The sequence below is a fragment of the Fukomys damarensis genome, unplaced genomic scaffold (genome assembly GCF_012274545.1).
Source record: "Fukomys damarensis isolate Sample0158 unplaced genomic scaffold, DMR_v1.0_HiC HiC_scaffold_32, whole genome shotgun sequence".
Taxonomy (NCBI): Eukaryota; Metazoa; Chordata; class Mammalia; order Rodentia; family Bathyergidae; genus Fukomys; species Fukomys damarensis.
In genome coordinates, this window is record NW_022900944.1 from 35550139 (window position 1) to 35577317 (window position 27179).

Sequence of the window (27179 nt, forward strand, 5' to 3'; positions counted from 1 at the left end):
AGAATTACCAGAAAAAATTACAATTCTGCAGTGCTAATGGGAAGTTTAATTCCCTTCTCTAAATAACCCCTGAAGAGTACAGTAAAGCTAAAAAATTGGACCAAAATGATTAACAATGTGATCTCATGGGTAAATGTAACACAATTTATTCAGTGTTAATGAATATAATTTTCAAATAACTATATAGTATTATAAGAACTAGAACATCAGGAGACTCTCAATAAAACTAAAAAAAATCAGTTTCAAACCAACAATATTTCCTAATCATAAGAGCAAAATTAGAAATAAATAAAAAAACAGACCTGGGAAATTTTATAATACACTTCTAAAGTCATGAGTTAGAAATAATTGTAATAGTCATTTAAAAACGTTTAGAATGGAACAACAATAATACACTATTTCCGAGCTTGTAGTATGAAAGTAAGGAGTCCTTAGAAGAAAATGTATAGCTAAATGTTTAAAAGAGTAAGCTTAAAGAAAATCAAGGAAAGTAAATAAAGAGCAGAAATCGATGAATTATAAAATAAAGGTAAAATTAAGTTGTTCTTTGAAAAGTTTAACAGACAAACATGAAGCAAAACTGGCCAAGAAAAGAAGTCCAATATAATCAGAGGAATGAAAAGGGAGCTATGAGTACATTATTTTACAACATAAGACAACACAACTTACCATTCTCTTTCCCCTGGAAACCTCTCTATTCTCTGAAATTGAAAATGCTAGTAGTAGTTGACTTTTAGAATATGAACTGTGTTTATCAAGTGCCATTGCTTATGTTAACAATGACATTTGATAGGTACATTGCATTGGCCTGGGAGGGCTATAAATATGATATGAAGTAAGATTATCTGGCCTGGAGCCAGGTGCTGTCATGGAGGGCACTGAGGTCCCTGGGCAGGCAGAGGGAGATGTGGGAAGTCAAGTTCCAAGAGCCGCTGGTCAGGGAGGATCCCTGGTAGGGTGCTGACTCCAGTGGCCTGGCCATGGTGAGTCTCAACCACACCCATCCGGTCGGGGACCCACTGGACCGCATGGCACTCACAGAACAGGTCCAGAAGGCTGATGAATTCATCTGAGCAAATGCCACCAGCAAGTTGTCAGTCATAGCTGAACAAGTCCAACATTGAAAGAACAAACTAAAAATATTCTGGAGGATACCCACAGAGATGTTAACTTGCACCAAATAGCTTGTAACATGGTGAAAAACCTGGCAATATTTATTATCTTTATCAATAGGAAAGTGGCCAGCAATACTTTTCCATTATTTCTCCAAAGGAATGGGGAGCAAGTTGTCCACATGACTTCCTTAGTGCCTACAAACTACAGCTTGATTTATCCTGGACTCCATATGAGGACATTGAGAAACAAAGAAACTAAAATCAGCATAATGGACAAGCTGCTAAACCAGCCAACGGCCCTGCTCCTATGCACTGAACCCATCTTCCAGTAACTGAGTCTGAGTGTGCACTCTGACCAGCAGCTCTCATAAGGGCTCAAACCACCCCCTTGTTGCCCTCATTCTCTGCCTTGGTGGAAGTGGTCATGAGAACTGAGGGCACTTAGGTGAATCTTGGGATGATGCCCTGTGTGAATGTAAATCTAAGATGATAAAGAATCACCGCACTCTTTTTTGAGATCCTCTCAGGGCCACTGATACCCAGCCAGTAAGTTTCAGAGGACTGACCGGTCAACATTCCTTCATCTCCAGCTGTGCTTTTCTTAAGCCAGAGTGTTAAAGAAGACTTCTTCTCAAAGAAAGCTTGGTTCCACGGGACCTGTTTTCAGTTTTGTTTCACATTAGGGTTGAGCTGCTTAACAATTGGAGCACCTCCAGCTTCAGATTCATCTGGTAACCAAAATGTTGGATATTGGGAATGATTAAAAAGAAAAGAATATAAATGGCTACCTAAGAGGGCTTGATGTTTCTGGAGTGTCTGCTACTGCTGAGGTCTGGCTTGCTGTTCTGCCCATCCTTATAGTGAGAGTGACTGGAGAATCTGAGGCAGCAGCGAAGGCCGGACTTGCGAAGGTTTCTTCTAAACTCATACAGTTTTAGAACTGGAAGAGGTGTAGAAGGGCACCACAAAATTGCATGAATTTGCTCTGCAGCCTCATTGAAGGAGAGATCCTGAAATCAGCTTCCCAAGCAGATCGAATCCATTAAATGGCAACTTGAGATATTGTGTAAGAGCGTATAGAGCAGTGGGCGTAAGAAACAAGGAAAATAGCCAACCTGTTGATTATGAGTTATTATAGATTAAAAGTCATTTTGACCAGAATAATTCAAGAACTGTACAGGGGCTATTGGGATTTATTGGAATTCTGATTCTGGCTGTTCTTGTAGGACTATATTTTATATCCTGTTTGTTCAATAGAATTAACTACATTTATAGAATCAGAAAAAAAAGATTATCTGGTAGGAATCATAGTTTTAAACTTCCCAGAATACAATGACTAGAAGCTGTGACCACCAAATTATTACAGGGTATATCAGTGACTTCTGCACCCACCCAGTGTGATCTTTTTCTTTCACATCTGAGATTAGCTCCTTCATGAGTATGCGTCTTGTTGGATGAGTACTCCTATTCAAGAAAGATGCCTGACTAGAGATTTAGCCCAGTGGTTCCGCTACCTGCCTCACAAGTGCAAGGTCCTGAGTTCAATCCTCGGGGTAGGGGGCTCTGTAGTTGTATATCCTGACCTGTATTGTGCTAAAAATAAAATTTTATGCCATATATACCTGTAATGGTTATGAGTCTAATTGTTGCACTTTAAAAAATCCTCTGATAGGCATGTTACTTTTATACCAATACACTTGAAAACTTAACTGAAATGCACAGTATCTCAGAAAAATAAAACTTCCAATCTGACTGAAGAGTAATTAGAAAGCACAAGTAGAACTATAATTCTGGAAGGAATTAATATGCCATGACTTTTTAAGAAATTAATTTCTTATTCATTGGAAGAAATTATAAAAGTGAAAATGATGCACAAACTGAAAAATCATGCTGGTACCATATATTGAAGGGAAAAAAATGGTCATACTCTACAGTAGAGAAAATCTTCTAGTTATTGCTCTAAGAAAATTTTTACATGTTATCTGGAGAAAATTTTGATTATATAATTGTGAATGTAATGAATTGGAAACAAACTATTGGCAAACAAACTGATCAATAACCTATGATGGGTTATTGTAAAAGAATATTATATAGCCAGTTAGTGAATGAACTAGAAATTGCATTAACATGAATATCATAACATGTACAGCAAAGCAAACCAGTAACAAAGTATAGTGTGTGTGTTGTAATGTCATTAATACAAAGTTTTAAAATGAAAAGATAGCTATATGTGTAATAAAAGTATGAAATGTACTGAATTTACAATAATGATTACCTCTACTAGGAGAAGGTTGTTACAGGATATTTTAGTCTTATCTTTAATGTTTTATTTCTTAAGCTGGGGGCTAGTTAAACTTATCTTGAATTTTTTGAAGATTAAATATTTTATTAAGTTAAAATATAAAAAGTACAATACCAGTTTTTAAAGTACGTACAATATGACTATATGATAAATCATTATAATAAAAGGCATTACATAATCACTATAAGAAAGGAGAGCAAGTATTGTAAGACTTCAGATAAAAGAGCACTTCTTTCTCTGTTAGGGTAATAAAAGAAAATTTCATGGAGAGGTAGGCACTTGTCTGGGCAAAATTCTGACCAGCTGTTTTCAAGGATTCTATTTTGTTCTTTCCCTTAATTCTGTGCTTAGTGAAATCCCTCTGGCATATCTGCAAAAAGTCATGGTTGGCAAAGATTGAAGTATTTTATAAGGGAGGACAAGTAGATAATCCGAGAGGGACAATGGATTTGTGAAGCAAACAGTGGACAATAAGGAAACACAGATGTTTATGATAGGTCTTCAGTGTCAGATGTAGCAAATCAGACCATCTCCTTTAGGTCATTGTTTCTCATTTTTTTCTTTTTAACCTGGTTCCTAGGATACTTTTACATTGTAACTCAAAACCATGGGGGAAAAGTGTCACAAAAGATTGTGCTGCCTTGATCCAGGGATTTAGCTCAGTGGTTCCACCACCTACCTCACAACGCAAGGACTCAAGTTTGATCCCCAGTACACGCCCCCCAGAAAAAAGATTGTGCTGCCTTTGAGAAACATTGTTCTTAAGCAAATGGAGATGGAGAACAATCAATTGCCTTTAAATAGCAATGTGAGGTGAAAATACACTCAAACATACATGTATTTTTTAAATAATGCATTTGACTTTAATTTGTAGTTATTTTTAAAATGAAAACACATTGGAAATAGAAAGACCAGGGAAGAAGCTATTGCCTTAGGCTACACATAAAGGTCTTAATGATTAAAAAAAAATTGAGAGAATTGTTAAGGAAGAATCAACAGTACTTGTGATTTTTTGGAGTACTAAAGAAACTCATTACCAAAAGTGATAGAAACTTTACAAAATGGGAGACTGGCATCTTGTCTTTATCCTGAAGTGTTCAGATGCTCATGACAGATTGTGAGGGGAGAGATCGTGACCCACAGTTGAGGTTGGTTGTGTAGCTCTGCATTGTAAAAATGCAAATCATTCAGGGAAAGTCCTGTAGGCATTGAGTATTTACTGTGGTACTTGATGTTCTTGCATGAAACTAAGTTGGAAAGCAGAGGGACCAGTGTTTTGGGAATTAGTGGCATCATGACAGGGAAGATGAAGACCAGCAACGTTAAATAGACCAGACATAGACACTTGGACCACTGGCTACGTAAGGATAAATAAAAGAAAAAAATGTAAACTGGATAAAAATTGGTTTTAAAATATGGTGTTAAATAGCCAGAACTTTTGAGTGAAATACAGAGGTAAAATGTGGTGCAGGAATCATCTAATTCAATATGACAATGAAAATTAACAAAATTTCTAAGAGAAACGAAGAAACAACCTTGGTGTCAGTTATAGAATTGAATCTGAAGTGATTTGAGGGAGTATCTTTTAAAAGTCAGTGTGCCAGTGTTTTTTTAATATTGCAGACAAGTAGAAAAGAATAAAAAGGTAAAGGGGGTGCTACAAAAATGTTTCATCTGTAGGAGACAGAAACAAACATTTCTTTGTCAAAAGAACTGTATCAACTTTAAATTGAGTTTCACTGTGGACAAATTTGATGTCTTCAAGTTGATAGAGCTATCTTCTTGTGTTTTGTTTTTCTAGTTGTTTTGGTTTTGTTTTTTGAGATACAGTTTCACTATGTTGTCCACGCTGGCTTTAAACTCTTTTTGTAGCCCAAAGTGGCCTCGAACTCACTGAAATCCTCCTGCCCCACCCTTCCCAGTGCTGGAATTTCAGGGTGCACTACCACAGCCGACCATTTTAAAATTTGTTTTTACTGCCTGCTTTCAGGCTCTCTAGTTGATCACTTTTATAAGTTTTATTTTGGAGGTGATTATAGATTCAAAGCCAGTAATAACAAGTAATAGGAAGAGAATCCTGTGTATCATTTATCCAGTTCCCCCCCCAAAGTAACCTCTTGCACAACCATAAAACATATCACAACCACAGTGTTGACACTGATACAGTCCAAAGCAGGATGTTTGCATTACCGAGGGCCCCTCATGTTGCTTTAATAGCCATACTTACTGCCTTGTGTCTCCAACTTTCCTTACCCTGCTGACCACCAATCTGTTCTCTATTTCTATAATTCTGTTACATCAATAATATTATATACCATACAATATGTAATCTTTTGAGGTGAGATGTTTGTTTATTTGGTTAGTTGATTTTTACACGACATAATTCTCTGGAGGTTCATCCAGGCTTTTGTGTATTTCAGGAGATATTTCTATTTTATCACTGAGTAGTAGTCCATGGTGCGAATGTAGAACAGTTTGTTTAATTGTTTCCCACTGAAGAGTATCTACACTATTTCGAGTTATTTATAAATTAAACTGCTTCTTTAGTTTCTTATAATTGCCAAAACAAACTACCACAAATTTGGGCTTAAAACAACAGCAATTTACTCTCACATTTCTCAGAAATCCAAAGTATAAAATGTGTCAGGCCCCACTCCCTTTAAGGGATTTAAAGGAGAATCCATTCTTCATTTTTCCAGTTTTTCTAGCTTCTAGAGTTTGTAACCACATCACTCTTTCATCCTGTCTTTACATCATCTTCTCTTCTGTCTGTCAAATGTTCCCTGTGCATTACCTGTAAGGATACTTATATTTGAGTTAAAGGTGTACTTGAGTAACCCAGCGTGATCTTTTCATCTTAAGATCCTTACTGCAAAGCCTTTTTTTCCAAATAAGGTTACATTCCTTTCTCCCCACAACCCTTCTCCATTGTTGGTAGGAGTGTAGACTGGTGCAACAACTATGGAAATCAATATGGAGATACCTCAAAGAACTAGGATTAGAGGCTCCATTTGACCCAGCCACCCCTCTGCTGGGTAACTTTCCAAAATAATTAAAAGAATCATCCTACAGTGATATATGTGCACCCATGTTTATAGCAGCACAGTTTGTAATAGCTTGGAAGCAACTCAAATGCCCATCAGTTGGAGACGATAAAGAAGATGTGGTTTTTTTCTATAAAACTGAATACTACTCAGCCATAAAGAATGAGAAATTAGAGTCATTCTTAGGAAAATGGATGCATATTGAGGATATACTCAAGTGAAATAAATAAGTCACACGTGTAACTATCGAGTAGTTTCTCTGGTGTGAAAGACAATAATTGTTCATAAGATCCTAATGGTATAATTGACAATGTGAAATAGGAAGAAAAGGGCTAAAGGTGTAGGGGAAGTGGGAAGGGTAGGGGAAAGGAAATAAGGAAAAAGAAAAAATATGAGAAAATGAAAAAATGGAAATAAAGTGTTTGTTATGGGGGTGTGAAGGGAGGACAGGGATAAGGAGAAAAAATGAGAACCAAGACCTGTCATGTAAAGGCACAAGATCCCAATGATGAATGTATTTTATATTAAATGATGAATGTATTTTATACCTAAAATGTACCAATAAACTCATTGAGAAAAAAAAATGTTACATTCACAGGTTCCAAGAACTAGGACATGAACATACATTCTTGAGATTGATGATTCAACCCACTATCCTACTTTAAACACTCACGTGACCTTTCTTGTTTGAAAATAAATCTGTATTTCATTGCAGTAAATGCCCTGGATTGCAATTGCTGGGATGACTGGTTATCACATGTTGGTTTTTTCTCTACATCCTGAGCACCATTTGGTACTGTCTCTTATTTTTCATTCTAGATGTTGTGGGGAGTGTATGGTGGTGTCTTACTGTGGTTATAATTTGCATCTACCTATTTACTTGTGGCTGATGTGTTTATTTACCATCTATATATGTTCTTTGGTGAAATATCCCTAATGTTTGTAGCCTATTTTCTTTTTGTAAATTACTACATGTTTTAATACATAATGAATACATTTATGGTGGGGAGTTCATACATATACATATCCCATCCCAGTCTTTTTTTGATGCCTGTTTTCTAATTAGATTATATGCTTTTTCTCTGTTGCACTTTAAGAGTTCTTTATATAATTTAGATAGTAGTCCTTTGTTGGATAGTCTCTGTCACTCTGCATATTGCATTTTCATCCTATTTATCTGTGTTTTGTAAAGCAAGGTATTTTAATTTTGTTTTTTATTAAGATATTTTAATTTTGAATTGACCCAGTATAATAGTTTTTCCCTTCATGAATCATATTTTTTATATCAAGCCTAGAATTCTTTGCCTCGATCTAGATTTTCCCTAATGATTTTTAATGCTTTTTGTAGTTTCACAATTTACCTAAATTCTGCAACTTATTGTAAAATAACTTTTATATAAAATGTGTTATAGTTTGTATCTGGATGTCCCCCCCAAACCTTCATACGGTCAAAGGTGGGGCTTTTCTGAGGTGGCTGGATCTAGGGTGTGTGATCTAGGATCAAGGATGTGATGCTGGGGTTGATTCACATTGTGGTGCTAGGAATAAGGATGCCCTGCAGGTAGCCTGGATAAAATATAAGGGAAAAAAGGAGATCAATTGTCACTTGTAGCTTGCTGCTTGCTGCCTTCTGCCTGCCTGCTCTGCGATGCCTGTCTGCCATGCCACCCTGCCTTGGCACCTGTGGATTATGTACTAAAACTTCTATGAACTGAGTCAAATAAACATTTCCTCCCTAATCCAGTGCTCCCTTTGAGTATTGGATATTTTGTCTCAGTAAAAACAAAAGTAGCTAAGACAAGGTGTGAGACTAAAATTGAAGTTTTCATTTTTGCTTCAGATGTCCAATTTCCTAAGCACCGTTTATTGAAACATTTCCTTCACTGCCTTGTTTCCAGTCTTACAGGGAAGAACATTATCTATGGCCATTAAAAACAATATTAGCTATGGGCTTTTTATAGATCTTATTACAAGTTGAGGAAATTCCTCTTTGTTCTGAGTGTATTACTATGAGTACTTAGTAAATAACATCAATGCTTTCTTTGTGTCTGTTGATGTGATCATATTATTTAGCCTGTTAATATTGTGGCATGTAGTCACTGATTTCCTAATACTTGATAAGCATTACATCCCTCTAATAAACTCAACTTGGCTATGATTATGATGTATATCCTATTTTATGGGCTGAATTCTATTTGCTAATCTTTTGTTACTCACTGTTCCTCCATGTTAAGGGATATTGACTTGTAGCCCCCCCTTCTATCTCTCCCTCTCTCTCTCTCTCTCTCTCTCTCTCTCTTTTTGAATTTGGTATTAATATAATACTGACTTCTTAAAATGAGGCAGGATATGTTCCCTGTTTTTCTTCTTCACTTCTACATAATCAGTAATTGGTTTTCATTCTTTCTTAAACATTCACTACAATTCTCCAGTGTAACAATATGGGCCTAGAGATTTCTTCTTTGATAGATTTCAATTACATATTCAATTTCTTTAATACATATAGAGGTATTCATATTGGATGAGTTGTGATTGTTTTTGGGGGCTTAGGAATTGGTCTATTTTATCTAAGTTGTCAAATTTGTGTATATAGACTTCTCTGTAGCTTTCCTTCATTGTTCGTTTGCTTCTTCAGGACATGAGGTTCTATTTTCTGTTTTATTCCTGATTTTAGTAAGTGCTAGAGATTTTCCCATTTTATGGATGCTTTCAGAAAATCAGTTCTTCATTTCATATTTTTCTCTGCTGTTTTTCTGTTTTCAATTTTATTGAGTTCTGCTCTTATCTTTATTATGTTTTTCTGCTAGCTTTGTTTATTTTGCTCCTTTTTTAAGTTCTTGAGGAGAAACTTACATTATTGATTTGACTCTCTTTAAATGTATGTAATTAATGTTAACATGCAAAGGTACAAGATCCCAAGAATGAATGTAACTTTACTGTATACCTAAAATGTACCAATAAACTCAATGAGGGGAAAAAAAGTTAAAAAAAAAATGTTAATTTCCTACTAAGTACTACCCCAGTAACAACCCAAAAAACTGTATATTTTTTGTACAACAATAGAAACCATAAAATATAAAGAAATAAATAAGTCAATAAGAAGACTATATAATCTTTACAGAGTAAATGATAAACCTCATTGCAACCTGAAAAATCCGAATAAATGTTCAGGGAAACTATGTTCATTAAAGATGATAACTTCCCTAAATTAGCCCTTATCATTGCAATATGATTTAAATATTATGATTTTAATATTATGATTAAAATAGCTTAAAACAATGATAAATAATGTGATAGATACAATTTAATTTTTATCAGAGTAACAAAGTTTAAAATATTTATAATCACAAATGTGTAAAAATAACCTCAAATACTACAGATGTTAGCATAACTAGTTTCTATGATAGTAGTAGCAAATAGTTACTTATCTACTTATTCAACTTTGCAATATCTAGAAAGTTGAATATACTTGCATACACCTTTGTGAAACTCTCACAAATCCACAAAGAAAATTAGAAATTAATGTTCATGATACATTGGTAATTATAATGAAAGGCTAATTGTGTATCAGTGAGAAAATAGGTGAATACATTTGAGAATACTCACTCGTTGGAGCACATAGAACAACTAAAATAATGAACTAGACCTACATGAATATTAGGAATAAAACTAAAACAATGTTGAGCAAGAAAGTATTACAGAATATCAGAATAATATTAATATAAACAAAATGTACAAAGTATGCATGGAAATGATGAATGTCAAATTTAGGGTACAGTATATATCTCAGGATACATGAAGACTGCAAAGATTGCTGATATGTGTCATAGTTTTCCCATCACAAATAAACCAATAAAGCAAAAATTTGACCAGCAATCATCATATTTAGTCAAGCTTTTATAGATTATCGTCAATAAACAAATTTCTATTATTTATATTGTGGTGATAAGTGCTATAGAGACAAATCAAAGTAAAGGGGATAGACAGTGCCAAGGTCTAGGGAGATTGCTCTTTTATAATGAGTGGTCAGTGGAGGTTTGTGACTTGGCAAAGAATATTTCAGCTACAAGGAGCAGTAATTATAAGGTCTTAAAGTGAGGACATGTTTGACACATTGCAGAGGCAAACAGGACACCAGTGGAGACCTGAGTAGAGTAAGGAAGAGGAGAAGCAGTACGAAGTGAGAGCAGACAGGAGTGGAAGGAGTTTAAATCAGGTAGGACCTAGTACTGACTTTGAGACAAGAAACCCCTGAAGGGTTTTCATCAGAGAAAAGACCTAATCTGACTTGTATTTTAAAAGCATCATTTGTTTCTAGATAAGAGAAGATGCCTACCAGTCGTTCTTCCTTTATAATCTGAAGAATATAATGAAATAATAATAATGTGCCAATACCAACTATACTGTGTTTTTCAAGTATTCATGTATTTACTTCTTACTACAACACAATGAACTAGGGCACAGTCATCTCCCATATGACTAACAAGGAAAGTGAGATGCAAAGAAGTGGACGTAAGCTGCTCAAGGTGACACAAGTCCTTAAATCACAACGGCTTGGATTCAAATCCAGGCAATCTTCAAGATACTGCCTCAAAATGAAAAACAAAAAGGAGTGGAGCTATAGCTCAGTGGCAAAGCATCCCTGGACTCAATCTCCTGTACTGCAAAACAAAACAAAGATAAGCCCAGGCACTCTTGATTTCTCTGCTTCCAATCTTGATGGACAAAAATGCTATAGTGCCTCTTATGCTTCTAGATAGTGTCATGAAGGGTATACATGTGGATGTGGATGTGGATGAGTGTATATGTCTTTAAAATATAAAAAATTTACCCACTGTATAAAACCAATAAAGTAATGGAAAGGGTGGAGCTGTACTAGGGATAAAATCCATAACTGGTTTTAGAGGTAGAGGGTAGAACTCAGGGCAGATTATTGACTTCAGAGGAAAAATGGTTTATAAAAGATGTGTGGAGAGAATTTTGTATGGAAGGAAGAACATTTATAAAAATATTCCATTTGAAAACTTAATAAGAACATGTTAAAATATAAGTGGCAACATTTAGGCTGGGTGAGATTGTTTCTGGACAAAATTAAATTTGAATAAGATTGGCTGTTTCAAAGAAGCAAAGAAGTACAACTTTTTTCCTTATAATCCTAGGGAAGACTGATCTGCTGACATACCACAGTATGTTCTGAAAGTGTCGACCTTAGCTGAACTGTGTTTCAAAGATCAGTTCTATTTGGAAGGAAAATGTTTCTAGTGGTGATTTAGGACACTTTTTTTCTGTTCATATTTAAACTGAGTCACCCAATTTGAGGCTACTGTGTCACATTTCCACCTTTCATTCTCCTCAAGAGGCAGTAGTCAGGAGAAACATGAGCGATGAACATTAGTGGCACAGTGTGTGGTTACAAAAATCAATAAGCCACAGGATGCTTCAGATTCTTAAACAGTTAAAAAAGAGGTGAGGCTGCTACATGGAGTCCACAAAAAGAGTGATTGTCTAAAGCTGGCACTCAGAGTGCAAGGGCCCAGCCCATAATTAAAGCTTCTCTGTCTCATTGTAACTCCTTTTACGTGGGCATCCTGAGAGAACACATGACCTTGATCAGATCTGGATGTTTTACAAAATTAATATTTTACAAAATGACAATGCAGTTTAATGAAGAAATAAATACTGTCTAGTACTTAAATTATAGTTACAGTGTTTAACAGTCTTGTATGCAGATTAAAGAAAGCCTCCTGCTTAGATTTTTAAGACTTTAAACAAGTTCATTCTGATTTCTCTAGTCTCTTGTGATGATGTAGAGCATCACAACTTCAAATTGTTTGGGATTTGTATTTTAAATTTTTATTTTGCTCCTAGCCTGGTTTATTGGGTTCCTTTTACTATCTTCCACATTTTGTTGCAAAACCAAGAGTGAAAAACATCTATTAAGTGCCAGCTTTTTAAGTGATGCTTTAATTGAACAGATATAGGCTATTCTCTTTGAATTCTAGATCAGCCAAGCAAAAGTGAAAAGTGGGACAATCCTGACACTACTAACTAGTGTGACATGTCTCTTCTCTTCATTTTCTCAACTTTGGTTTTTATCCCCTTACATCTAATGAGGTTAGTTTAAATAGAGGCTTCAAAACAGAAATAGGCTTTTAAAAACAAATGTTAGAAACTAAGGGGTTCTGCATTGTTTCAGGAATAAGGTACAGAATCTATGATAATAGATAAGCAATAGTAAAAGTGAATATGAATTAAATAGGTTTCCAAGACAGTCTTCAGGATTGAAGAGGATATTGATGGGGGCAAGGTGAAGGAGGAATTTCAATATGAAAACTTGTAGTATATTGAATGTATTTAATATATTCTTTGAATATGTTTGAAATGAACCCTTTAGCTTGTCTATGCAAAGCTGACATTTATTGAGCACTACTGTATACCCCAAAGTGCTTTACTTGTATCAACCTAATCCTTCTAACCATAAATGAAGTCATTATCATTATTTCCTCCATGTTACAGATGAATAACTGTTGCACAGAAAATGTAAATTGTTTCACTGAGGTTATACACTCTACCATTAGTAGTGCCCAGTCTCAAACTCAGTCCAGTGCCAAAGCAGGTTCCCTTAACCGCTCTGCTAAATCAAGTTTAATATAGCAGACCTTAAATCATTTTGATAGTGTATTTTGTACAAATCTTAATATACTGTGTTTCAGAGATCAGAATTCCTTAAAGGTAAAGATGTGCCAAGATACAGACATATCAAGTATTTAATAATAGCTTTGTGAGTTGATGTAGTATCATATCTGATTGGTTGAAAGCAAGAATGGAGAGTCCTTTTACATAAACAAATTTTCCTAACTTTATTCTTGCTTAGTGAAAAGCAAAACTATTAGAATCTATTTTCCAAATTTATTATCTGTTTAAGAAGTTTGGGAAAATCTTGAAGTAGAAAATTATAAATAGGTGAAATTAATAGGAAATATCAACTATTGAGTTATCTACTATAAAGGAAATAGAATATAATACATGAAAGATTATTTATAATAAAATTTCAGCGCTAATAATAGTTATGTTTGCTTGAGGGCCTGTGAACTATTTAGTACCTTCTTTCTATCTTTGTTTCTAATTTTTAAGATTAATTTGTTTTCCTCACTATTATAGAAGTTATTTTAAAGGCTTCAAGAATTGATAGAAATCTAATTAAAGATTATTCTATAATTATTTATAATTTTTAGAAAGAATGATTTAGTTTATTTGTTTATAAACTCACCCAGGGCAGAGACTATATCTTCTACTTCTTTATAACTTCCGATGATACATGTTCTTGCATATAGTAGAGTCTAATGTGCAGTTAATTACAAAAGTCCTTGCTACAGATTATTGAATTTACCATGCAGAGAAGTGAAATGAAACTTAGAAAATTTTGAAGAATTTTCAGAAGATTGTGTAAAAGAATAGGGTGTAGTAAGTCCTGAAACTTAGGAAAGTTAGACCACAGTAAGAAAAAAATGTCAGTATCAGACCACCCTTTTCTTTTACATTATTATAAAAGTGCAGCTTCATTTTCCACTAACAGTTCAATATTTGCCAAAAGTGGCCCAGAAATGCACATGCCTGTAATCCCAGCACTTAGGAGGCTGAAGCAAAAGGATCATCATGAGTTTAAGGCCAGCTCAAGTGAGTTCACAACCACCAGCCTGAACTACATAGCAAAACCCTATCTCAAAAAACCAAACCCAGCAAATAAAAAGAATAGCCCTTATGATTTCCCTGGAGACTATTAAAAAAAAAAATCAAAGGAAGGTGATACCAAAACAAAAGGATAGTATGAGGAAAAGAAACTACAACCTGATCTTTCTCATGAACATTAAATATAAAAATTTCTATTCAAAATGTCACCTGACTGAATTCAGTAATATATAAAAATTATTGTAAATTATGACCAAGTGCAGTTTTCAGAAAATGCATAGGTGCGTTAACATTTCCAAATCAATGTGATCACTATGGGGGGGTCCACATGATCACTTTGATAGGCTTTTTAAGATTTTGATCAACTTTGATATGCATTCGCAGTAACCAGGAATAGAGAGAAACCTCTTTAACCTGAGTAAGAGAATTTACAAAAATCCAAAGCAGAATTCAAAGCAAGATAAATATCCCCACCATCATACTTCTATTCTATATTGTGCTGAGGTCTTAGCCATAATAAGGCAAGAAAAACAAATAACCCAAGCATAAGAAAGTTTTCTTTATTCATGAATGATCTATTGATATATGTTAAAAATCTAAATTAATTTACAATTTTCATGTCTTTGGGATAGGCCATATTTCTTAAACAGAACACAAAAAAGTGCATTAAGAAGCAAAGGATTCACTGAATCACATTAAAATTAAGAAAGTGTTCATTAAAGAGCCCCTTACAAAGAGCAAAAAGGCATATTGCAACCTAAAAGACACTTAACAATAGATGATCTGACAGAAGATTTGTATCTGTAATATACAAATAACTGCTACAAATCAATAAGAAAATGTCAGATAGCCCAAGAGACAAATAGATAAAAGACTTAAATAGATGCTTCACAAAAGAGGATACCTACCTGCCAATAAACATATAAGAAGGTGCTCAGTCTTACCTGAGAGATATGCAAATAAAACAATGAGAATAACAGGGACAAGGGGAAAAAATGAGAACCAAGACTCTGCCAATAAACATATAAGAAGGTGCTCAGTCTTACCTGAGAGATATGCAAATAAAACAATGAGAATAACAGGGACAAGGGGAAAAAATGAGAACCAAGACCTGTCATGTGAAGGTACAGGATCCCAGTAATTAATGTAACTGTATTGTAGACCTAGATTGTACCAATAAACTCAATAAAAAAGAAAAAAAAACCCAATGAGAATAAAATACCAAGAGTTGGCAAGAAAACAGAGCAATTGGGATTCTTATACACTGCTGGCGGGAGTGTAAATTGATTTAAAAACTACTGTAGGCAGCTGTTTGGCAGTAACTGTGAGGCCATCATTTCTATTTGTTTAAACATGTCCTAGAGTATTTACAGCACATACTTAGAATAGCCCAATACCAGAAACAGCACAAATGACTTTCAACAATGAAAAGGTTAAAAAAGTTGTGGAAACACTTTATAGCAGAGGGCCAAGCTTTTTTCTTTGAAGGGCCAGATAGTAAATATGCAAGACTTTGTGTGCAATGTTGGTTTCTGTCCCAGCTACTCAACTCTATTGTTGTAGCGTGAAAGCATTCGTAGACAATACTTAATAAAAAGGACATGACAATTTAAAAAAACATTTATGGATATTGAAATCTGAATTTGTATAATTTCAGATGTAGTGAAATTTTATCCTTCTTTAGATTTTTTAACTGATTAGAAAAATAAAATTTTTCTTTAGCTCACAGGCCATATAAAAACAGGCATTGGGCCAAATTTGTCTCTCTGGCCACAGTTTGTTGATCCCTTCTCTGTAGCCGTGAAAATGAATGAACCATTAATGTGATTTAACCTCACCCAATTTTGAATAACAGGAGCTAAACACAAAAAAGCACATATTGGATGATCACATTGATGTAAAATTCCTAAGTAGGCAGAATTAAGGATGTTAGAAGAAAGTTAGAAAACTACCTTGACAGAGTTGGGAGTGACTGAAAGGGAGCACAGGGGAGCTTCTGGCACACGAGTAACACATTCTGTCTCTTGGTCTACATTTTGGTTACCAACAATATGCAGCTTGCATGGCATCCACTTTCTTTTTTCTTTCTTTGTACTGGGGATAGAACCCAGAACCTTGTGCTTGTGAGGCAGGTGCAGTGCCCCTAAACTAACTCTTTTGATTGGTACACTTTTTGATAGATAATGTTACTTGAATAAAATTGTTATTAACATGGAAGACTATTAATTATATGTAATGGAAGAAGAAAAAAGGGGGTGTATACAGTAGTTTTCTCCCAGTGAAGGGCTCAGCTATCAATGGTAAAATTGTTTTACAAAAGCACTGAAAACATTTTTAACTTTAATTTGAAATTTTTATTGACGTAACTGCATCAATGACAAAGAAAGTTCCCAAATGAAAGAGTGCCAGTGAAAATGAAATGAAATATTAAATGCTTGAAGTTTGTAACTCTTCTTTAAGTACTCTAAAAAGTCACTTCTGGAATGCTAAAGCAGGAGGATCACTAGTTCAACCCCAGTCTGGACAGCTTAGTGATTTAGCGAGACCCTTTCTCAAAATAAAAAATAAAAAAGGGCTGGGTGTGAGGCTAAGTGCAAAGGCCCTGAGTTCAATCCTGCCCGGGGGGTGGGGGTGGGGTGTCTCTATTGCTTAGGGAAGGTGATATAGATGGGCTTTATTGCTGAGGAGGTCCCCAAAAGGAAGAGATCATTCAGTGTTTCACTAGACTTCATATGTGCTGATGTCCTTGGGTGCTGCTCATGCTATAGTTGTAATTCAGCCACACTGGATCTCAGCCATGCAGCCTTGAGGAATATAGCCTTTTCATTTTATGCTAAAGACCTGAAATTTGATTTTCATTTTTATACCCAAGATAAAAAATTCTTCATATGTGCTGATGTCCTTGGGTGCTGCTCATGCTATAGTTGTAATTCAGCCACACTGGATCTCAGCCATGCAGCCTTGAGGAATATAGCCTTTTCATTTTATGCTAAAGACCTGAAATTTGATTTTCATTTTTATACCCAAAGGATAAAAAATTATATATATATATTATATATGTATTTATTTATGTATGTGTTTGTGTGTGTGTGTGTGTATACTTAAATTTCTAGTGATTAAAGCTCTCATTGGTTAATTCAATTGTCTCATTGTATTTTGTGGTGGATTGCAGAAAAGCTTGTTTTGGGGGTTTGCTGCAGCAGCCAAGAGGCTCATTAGCCTCAAGACTTAATGAAATTTTACAACAATTTTTTAAAGTATAAAGGTTAAAGCAAGCTATGTGAGAATTAGAAATCAATAAGAGAATTTTTAATTTTCTGTGTGTCACTGAGCTTTGGAATAAGATAAATACCATTTTTTTAAAAGCCCAAATGCCTTCCTTGCTGAACGCTCTTTACAGCTCCTCAATGTATTTGCATAATGTAACATAAACTTATTTTCCATTGCTTGTATAATTAATTTCAACATTACTGAGAATTTACCATTTTTCTTTTGTTTAAAACCTGCTTTATATATGTTTTGTTCTCTAGAATTATCATTTTTTATTCACAGACAAGTACATACAGAACATTCCTGACTGATTTCTAGGTTTTTGTTTTTGTTTTTGTTTTTTCACATTACTAACAACAACAATACCCCTGCTTCTTATGGCTATGATACCTGCTATTATTTATGGGTTTTCATAAAGGGGAGGGATGAAAAGGAAAAATATAGTACCGTCTGGCCTCTCTCTACCGTCTGCTCTTTCTCTACCCCCCCATAGAGGAGTTTAATTTTAAATGATAAATGTGGAAATTAGAGACCATCGAGAAAATCCAATTTGGTGAGGAGTTTTAAAAATCCCATAATAAACGCAGAGTGAAATGTATGATTTAATGCAGGGCGCCAATGGCTGCTATTATGGGCTATTAGCAAATCGGGGCTGAGAGTGAATCTTTATCACTTGGTGAGCGCGGGTTGGTCCTGCCTTTCCCTCTGCTATTGATTTGTAGCCGCTTGTCATAATGACACCGGGAAGCAATGAATGGAAGATGTGCTTTTGATAGGATTCAGGGGGGGTCTTGGAGGGGGGAGAGAAAATTCAGCAAGTTTTCTATCTCTTCTGCCTGATTAGATTTTTCTTCTTTTAAGAGCTTTCACATTCCAATAAAAATGCTAAATCAGCTCTGTACCAGAATTGTTAGGGTGTAAATAGCTAGTCACATTTAAAGGAGGAAAAGATATAGAAATACCAAGCAAAGTATGTGAGGTTAGATGAGTTTGACTTTATAAAACTGGAGTTGTGTGTGTATATATGTGTGAACACATGAAAGTAGTACAGAGGAGCGTCAAGGCGTAGTCTTACTGTATAAAATTGTATTTTGTAAGTATGTAATAGTTTGTCTACAATAATGTGATAGAGGTTGATCTATCTAGCTTCATATGTATTCATAAAATGAAAGAAAATCCATTTTGTTTTTGTTTGTGTATAATTTTATACAGGACACATAGAGGTATGCTTGTGCTGATGATTAAGTAAATTAAATTTCCTAACTCTAACTGATCACAGGAGAGATTTAATCAAAATTTTTGGCATAGAAAAAGCATACTTGAGAACAAAGACACTCATGGGATAATACAACGGGGGAGAAAATTTCTCTCTAGAAAAATCTACATTAAATTTTGTTTAAAATGAGTAGCTGTGGTTATGTGGAAAGAGTTGGTTGCAGCCTCAGTGTATTTTTCTCTTCCAGTTTTAAGAGAAGGCAGTTGTTTCTCTTCCAAGTTCTTTTATTCTGAAATAATGCTAGGCATTAGTGTCCCTGTCTTTCTTTGTGTACAGAAGTGCGTGCATGCAGGCAGAGTGATGTTAAAGCAATGGATGTGCTAAAGCAAGCCTGGAAGGATGAGTGTATTCAGTGAACATGTGACACTCTTTTGTTAGTTATATCAAGTGGTTAAGCCTACCTACTCACCTGCTTCACTACTCAGGCAGGTGTAGATGAGACTTAGTAAAAACAGTATAGATGTTTCCCTTATAGTAAGTAGAATACCACTATTAGATAGTTGCTAAATTCTTGTAGTGATAATGCATTCCTTTATCTTTATTTGTTGAAGAATAAGAAACATTAAAATACACTGATGACAGTGTTTTCAAATACTAAGTAGAAAAAATAAATCCTTCTGGAGTCTTAAAAATTAATTTAAACATCACCAGGTCTTCTCTCTATTTGAAAATACCGTGGGGGAAAAATGCGTAGCCTGACTTATAGAATTTAATATCAGGTAACCAAAAAGTGGCTTTTAAAAACTCAAAAAAACCCTATTAATTTCAGTGTATTTCCCACTTTTGTGAAGTAAACTAGGCTGTTTGATACTCGGTATTAATCTCACTTGGGGGGGAGGGGGTAAAACCAATTTAAATGAAATGAGTGTTTATAGAGATGTGGACCAAGAACAGAGACTGTGTATTTGCGGTAGAAACTTGTGCTATAGAGGGGCTACTTCCATTTAGTCTTACCTACCTGCTAGGACCTTATGAGAGCACACACATTTTCAGACTTTGAGAACAAAGCCCTTTAATAGGAGGTTTCACAAGCTATGCAAGCAGCTGCCAGAGTTCATACATTCCCTTCCTCCATTCAAGGACTATACCTAAACTGTGATAAATTAGAACGCTGCCATTTATTATGTACTATTTATTAAAACCTAGATAGAGGCAGAAAGAGGCATTTCTCCATTTTTTCAATGGTGGTTTTATTTATCTCCATGTAGTGATTATTGTTTGGTCTATCTATGGCCCTTTCATACTGCAATGAATTACCTGTATTAAAGTAATAATACCATATGTTCACGTAGCCTTTGTTCTAATGTAAAAGCATAATTAATCATACCAAGAGCACAATGAGGTAGTTGTTCCAATATTTTATATATATATTAAGTGATTTCTACTATTACCTAAACAAAAGTAATACTGTTGAAAATAGAAGTGTGAAACATTTTTGTTTTTTATACCCTGAAGTTTTATAAAATGTAAATATATCCCATTCTATAAATTGAGATAAACATATTATATAACTTAGAAAGTTTCCTGAAAATATTTGTACTTTTATTTGCTATCTATGAAAAATTATATAAAAGCTGTTGTTCATTTATTACATTCAGTAGTTATTTTTTTCTTCAGTGTGACAGGATGAACATTTTCCTACTATTGAAAACTTCATCTATTTAGACCATAACTAAGACACATAAACTACCAATGATTTTCCTAATTGAGATTAACATTAGTAAATATATGAAGTAGATTAGGGTTTTTTTAAAATTAAGCATTTTCACTTACATTAAGTAATACTTATCATTATTATAGATACTTTTGTTATAGTTCAACAGCAAAAAGATAAATAGAAGAAAAACATCCAAGTATTTATACATATAAATCAAATGAGGGTAGGAGAGACTCAAATCTTTGTCTTATGTAAATAGAAAACTGAAAATAAAGCAAATAAAATAAGATAGAATTATAAATTCCTAAACATAAAAATATTACCAAATAAAAACTAATAAGAAAGTGCATTGAAGAAATTATCGAGATAAATGGAAATGAAGATGTTAAATAGAATTTAACTTTATGTTTTACACATCCATTATCTTTAAGCTTTTGTGGGATAGCAAAAGAGCATGATCTTTTCCAAGTGTTCACAGCACAGTAAAATTTCTATGAGCTTTGTACATTATAACACTAATCCTCCCATTATCAGCTCTCCTCTGTGGTTTCTGGCAAGAGTTATTGCCCCTGTTTGATGGAGAGTGTGACTCACAGTGGAAACTCTGACTTTGTCAAGGTCAACAGGGCATCAGGGGCAGAAATAGAACCCAGAAGGTTTTTTACTCCAAGTATTGTGGTCTTTTATACCCATTTCTCTGTTCATTGTTTTCTTGGATTTGCTAGAGTCCCCATTCTATTTAGACAACATTCAAAGATTTTAGATGACACAAGTACCTAAAGAGCTACATTTCAAGAATATTTCTTCTCTAAATATTGTCACATTCTGGAAACGTTAAGATCTTTGTACCATTTGGATTTTGGATTGGTATCTTTTAACATACTTCATTTAATCGCTTTTTTATTGTACCATTGAATCTAATTTAATATGTACAGTATGGACTAATAAATACCCTCTTCCAAAAAACTAAAAAATAATTTAAATAAACCTAATAGATATATGAACTTTAATCCTTTTTTTTTTTTTTTTAGTCATTGTTCTGAATTTTCTTATTCACTGAAGACAGTTTCAGAGATCATTTATTTACCCACGTTGTGGACCAAGAATTTGATTGATAATTCACTTTAATTATTAAGCAGAATGATAGGAATATGTAAACATGTGCACATACATAAATATATCACACACATTTCATTTACAAACAGGCTTATTAATCCTTTTTCATATGTTTATACAGCTTTGTCTGTAATTCATTGTGTATAGGTTCTTTTAAAAGACAAAAACTATGACAGGAATGGTGGCACGTGATGATAGTGCATACACTTAGGAGGTAGAGGCAGGAAAATACCTACATCCCAAAAGTTTGACGCTAACCTGGGCAGCACAGCAAGATCCTGTCTCCAAAAATAAGAGAAAAACATTATGCCCAAGATAAAGTGGTAGTTTACAGTATGGAGTTACCATTCTCATAATTCATATTTCTTAGTGTGTTTTACCCAATGAGAACTTTGATTTTCTTCACTCCTTTAAATTTCTTCGTGCTAGTTCCAAAACTGTTTAGAGGAATGTATAGCCATTATTTAATTCTGCATTTGGAATATCTCATGATTTCTTTCTCCTGGAGTTTAAACATATACTCACGTTATAGTCAAGAAATTTATTTTTCTTGTGTTATCCTTTTTTTTTAAATTTGGTTAAGGGTGAACAATATGTTTACTGCTTATTATCAAAACTTAAAATCTCAACACAAATAAGCTTTTGAAAATTTTTCTAAGGATACTACCAGAGATTGAGATAAGTCTCCAGAGATTGAGGGGTAGAGAGAAGCAGTCAGCACAGCTAACTTTTTTTTGCAAAAAACAGATTCACATTTTTCTAAGTAATATTAAATATACTAATGCTCTGTGCAAATTTTCTTTTTTAAAAGCATTAAAATTTTAAAAATGGGTACACCTCATTTCATAAAAGTTTTCTAAAACTGTTAACTGTAACATGTTATAGTTTTACTTAGTTGCCATTAAAAAACCTTAACATTGTTCTAAAGCATCATTTATCTTTCCCTGTTAACCAAAGAAAACCTAAGACTCAGCACAAGCAAAGCAATGCGTAGAGAAAGAAAAAAAAAAGGATAAATCTATTTTATGTACATGATAACACTAGAGGGCGCTCTTCAGCAGGCTGCAGGATAAGGTCATTTCTAACTGGTTTCAGAGCATGGCATGGTGATGGAAGTAAAGGTTGGAGGAGCTGAGTGGAACGCTGAGAAATGGCATTTAACCATTTATAAGATCTAATCTTCCCAAAAGACTAGAAAATTTTAGTCAATGCCGACAATATAATGTCTCAACACACATTGTCAGAATTTTCTATGAAACTTGGATTTCTTAGACATTAAAAATTTTATTTTTATCCATGTGTTTCTCCTTTCTACATGAATTAAGGATGACATATTTTATTTTGTTTTCCAAATAACATGTGAAAATTTGTTACTTTCATGTTTCTATCTCTATGCTTTCTGATACCAGATAGAAACAATAATTTTTGTTGCTTCATTCCTGAAAGAGTATCTTTTTATCTCTTTTCTTAATTTGAAAAAGCTGAAAGTAAACCTAAGATAATATTTTTGTCCTCTTTTATATATCCTTTTCCTATCTTTTGCTCTGTTGTAGATGAAACCTTGTTTTGTTTTTTTTTTCCTGCCTCATTGGAGTTTGCTTTGAAGAAACCTCTTTACATACTATGCTATTTCCCATGCTTATTTTATCCTAGTCCACAAGAGACACATGATCTTTAAATCATATCCTTTCTCTTACAGTCTTTTCAATTTTTTCCCTTGCCTTTTTATTTTCATTTTCCACTTCTTAATACACTATGCATAAGACCACAGGAATGTTAGTACTCTAAAGCTAATTATCAAAGTTTTTTTCTGGCAAAAACACTGAAGCTATGTAGACAATTCACATTTAAATGTCTACCTATATTAGTAATACAGTCCACAGATCACCAATGTTGAACAGTTATAGTTGGGAGCAGTATAGTTAAGAGGTCAGGCTTCCAAGTTAGATCATACTGAGTACTTACTGAATTCGTGACATTGAACAATTTCTTGACATCTGTAAGCCTCAGTTTCTCTATAACAGTGGAATGAATAATAATATTCTGTCTCAGCGTTGAGGATTCAGCTTTGTTTATGTATAATAATGCACAATAAACCCTCAAAAATTGTTATTATTTGCATGTAGCTAAGATCTGATTATTAACAATGATCTCATTTTTATGCAGTACCTTTTGTTATAAGTCTTAAAATTAAATACTAGGTGTTTGTTAGTTTTTGAGCAACAAGAAAAACAATGTAAAATCAATGATAGCATTGATTTATCTCTGAAAGGCCTTTAGAATAAAAATAAGAGCCATGACCAAGGTGACACTAGGAAAGTACCCAAGTACCAGAATTTAAGGAAGCACTTGCTTTCAGGCACCAACACTAAACTTTCATGACCCTGATAATGAGTGCCTGCTAAAATATTACATATCAAAAACATTTCTGTTTCTACACTCCAGTTCTGACCCAGATTAAACCTCAATTTTCACTTTGGTTTTTGCTGTAAGTTCATGAAATCAATACTTATCATAAAAGATCATTGTCATATGACTCAATTATTAGGTAGAATCTGATTGGAAAAGTTTAAAGTATCTTTTATCTAAGACCTAATCTAGGGCTGGGGATTTAGCTCAGTGGTTCAGTGGCCTGCCTCTCAAGCAGGACCCGAGTTCGATCCCCGGTACCAAAAAAAAAAAAAAATAAAAAGACCTAATCTATAGACTGATGCAAGTAAAATATCGTAATCATTCAGTTGGACATTTAAGTCATATTAAAATATTTTAAATATTAAATATATCAATATACTGATACTTTTTTTCCATGCATATTATGACCAAAAAAATCCAACTTTTGTCACCAAGGCCTTTAGGAATTAAATTTATCTCTCACACAGTATGCTTTAGCATGTCCTAATAAGGCTAACAATCATCTGTCATAAGTTATTACAGCTGCAACTATCTAAAAGAACCACTGGTGTTATATTCACAACTAAAATTACCATGTAGCTGTGAACAGTAACATTGAAATTGAGTGAAATGTCAATGCTATCATTGTTTTGGGGCATCATTAAGAGATATTTCTCTATAAGAGAAAAAAATTGTATTTTTTTGTTCTCTTGCCACACTATAATTTTATATCTGATCAGGGAACCACCAGTTCTGCTCTTAAGAAACATTGAATCCACAGTCTACTTGGTTCCAAGGCACTATTTATGTTGATAAGGGAAATACTTGTTTTCTTTATTACTTTTATTTTGAAATTAAAACTCTGTTAAAGCTTATGTATTTGCTAATTTGATCCCATTATCATACTTTCTGGGGGCCCCAGTAGATGAACAATAGCAAACACAAAGCACAAACATAAAGAAAAAGTATAAACATAAAACAAGATTTTTTGATTAGTTGACAATACTCAAGGCTATACACAGAGGCCTTTCCTAGAGTCTCTTGATTTACAAATTCTTATCACTTAGTGAGTTTTCATTCTTTGGCTTGATCATTGTCAGATCTGGTAAACACAGATTTATATGTAGCCAAAGAGAAACTAAGTCTGTGCACACTGATGATGTCCCAGGAAACTCTCCTTCCTATGAGTCAAATCTGAAACTAGTTCCTAAACCTACTTCACTGACAGTAATACTTTTATAGTTATATGACATCAAGCAGTTTAAACTGAGTAGGGGATTAATTTCTGTCATTTGTGCAAACCAAATTTACTTGGTATTCCTAAAATCTCTATTCTCCTCATAGTTTGTATCAGATTAAGGGTGTCATAGTCTATTCTTACATTACTATAAATGTGCCACATTATACTCTGCACTCAGTGTCTTAAAAAATGTTAACTGCTATTCTTGCTACTGTTTCTGGCTTAACATAAGATGTACTAAGAAAACAGTAGTAGAATAGTAAGGAGCTCAGCTAGGTTTGAACTCTGCCTCCTGAATAAATTAGATTATTCTTCAAGGCTATAGCCTTTCATGTAACATGAGAGTAATGACAAAAGTTAGCCCATAAAATGAACATGATAGTCAACTAAGATAATATCTTAAAACTCAGGATTATTTGGCATCAAAAGGCTTGTAACAATTTGGTGCAGTAAATGTGTTCTCTATTCCAAAAGACCTTAAAATTATATTTCTTTTGTACTTGTGTCTTTTATCCTTTTACTCCTCCCCACACACAACAATGGTGGGGCTCTGTCCCAGAGCTTTACATATGCTAGGCAGGAATTCTTCTGCTTAGCTATACTCTCAGATCTCAAAATTTTAGTAATCTCACGATATTCTGTCTCTTAGGACATCAAATCCAAATGTTGGCTTCACTTATATACTGTATCTTTGAGTATTTAATTTCTGTCTTCAGTGAAGGTTTCTATTGTACCTGACATCTCTAAACATAGCTCAAAATCAACATATCCAAAACTGAAATCATGATCATCAGATCCTCCCTTAAATAGTGAAAACAAAATTTGCTCTTTTGTCCTATATTCTTTGCCTTTAATGACTTCCCTATCTAGCCAATTGCAGAAACATAAGAATTACTGTTCAAGGTGACATCCGCAAGATGGCCAGAGTTGTGACTTGTTATTAATGTTTAGATTCAAAATGTCCCTCAGAGGTTTCATGTGTTTGGAGATGGAGCTTTTGGAAGGTGGTTGGATCATGAAAATGCTATACTCATCAGTGGGTTAATGCAGTGTCGAGTTACTTGCTGAGTGTGCTATTAGAAATTGGACTCTAGTTGGAGGAGGTGGATCACTGGCGGCATGTCTTTGGAAGGTGCATCTCTTGCTGTGTCTTTTCCCTGTCAGCTTTCTGATTGCCATGGGTTGAGTATTTCCTCCATCACCTTCACACTATGCCATTTCTGTCCTGAAACTAATCATGGACTGAACCTTTTGAAACCACAAGCCAGTGGCCTAATGACAGGAAAATGACTAATACACTTGTGCGCCTCACAAATGAACGATATTCTTCCCTGGATTGGCTTAGAGTCAGAATGGTCTTTTTCTTGGAGGGAAAGGTAAGCTGGATACCCCTAGCAATACCCATTGGTGCCACAAATGGCCTGTAGCCCTACTGTGGAAAAGGCTTGTAGCCCTCACAGGCCTCAGTTATAAATTGGAGTATTGCCCAGAGTCCACATTTCTGTATTGCCCCAGAGTAGGAGCACACATTATATATCCCATGACCTAACTTGCTATGGCAAGGTACCACCTTGAAATGAACCACTGCTAGAGTGTGCTCTGCTCTAGGAGCTAATAGGCACTGTGTCTCTGTAGCCTTGAAGATCTACTGTCATTCCACCTTGCTCACATGAATAACTGCTCAGATCACAGCAGTGTGATTGAAACCATACTGGCAACACCTCTCCTCCAGTTGAACAGGTGGATCCACACAGCAGGGAAGCTAAAATTTTTTTCTTGCCTGGCAGCTCCATATATTCTTACAGCTAGTTCTGTGGCAATTCTGCCCCTTCCTCCTACCAAGAGCCTCCCACAAGCAGGCTGATCACCTGTATGTAAGCCTGTACTCATTCCTGTAGCAAGCCCAGTAGCAGTTCTAGTACACTCACGTGCACCCAAAATTGGCCCAACAGCCAGCCTGGCAGCAGCCACCAGAGATCCTGCCGCATAGCCAACCAATTGGCTATGCCCAATTTTGCCTACACTTGACCTGAGCCTTACAACACAAAAGCCAGCCCAGCTGCCCCACTCCCAGCAAAA

The 27179-nt window shown here is 34.6% G+C and overlaps 2 long non-coding RNA genes across 4 annotated transcripts in view; one reads left to right on the forward strand and one right to left on the reverse strand.

Moving 5' to 3' along the window:
- Nucleotides 1-27179, forward strand: part of LOC117283920 — a 216604-nt gene that overhangs the window by 148524 nt on the left and 40901 nt on the right. The gene's annotated exons all lie outside the window — the stretch shown is intronic.
- Nucleotides 1-27179, reverse strand: part of LOC117283921 — a 68974-nt gene that overhangs the window by 11284 nt on the left and 30511 nt on the right. Inside the window, exon 1 of one of the 2 annotated variants that reach the window (XR_004514973.1) lies at nucleotides 670-742. The exons of the other annotated variant lie outside the window; for it this stretch is intronic. This is a non-coding gene — a long non-coding RNA (uncharacterized LOC117283921). Of the gene's footprint in view, nucleotides 1-669; nucleotides 743-27179 lie in introns of those variants that run through there. 2 annotated transcript variants of the gene reach the window in all.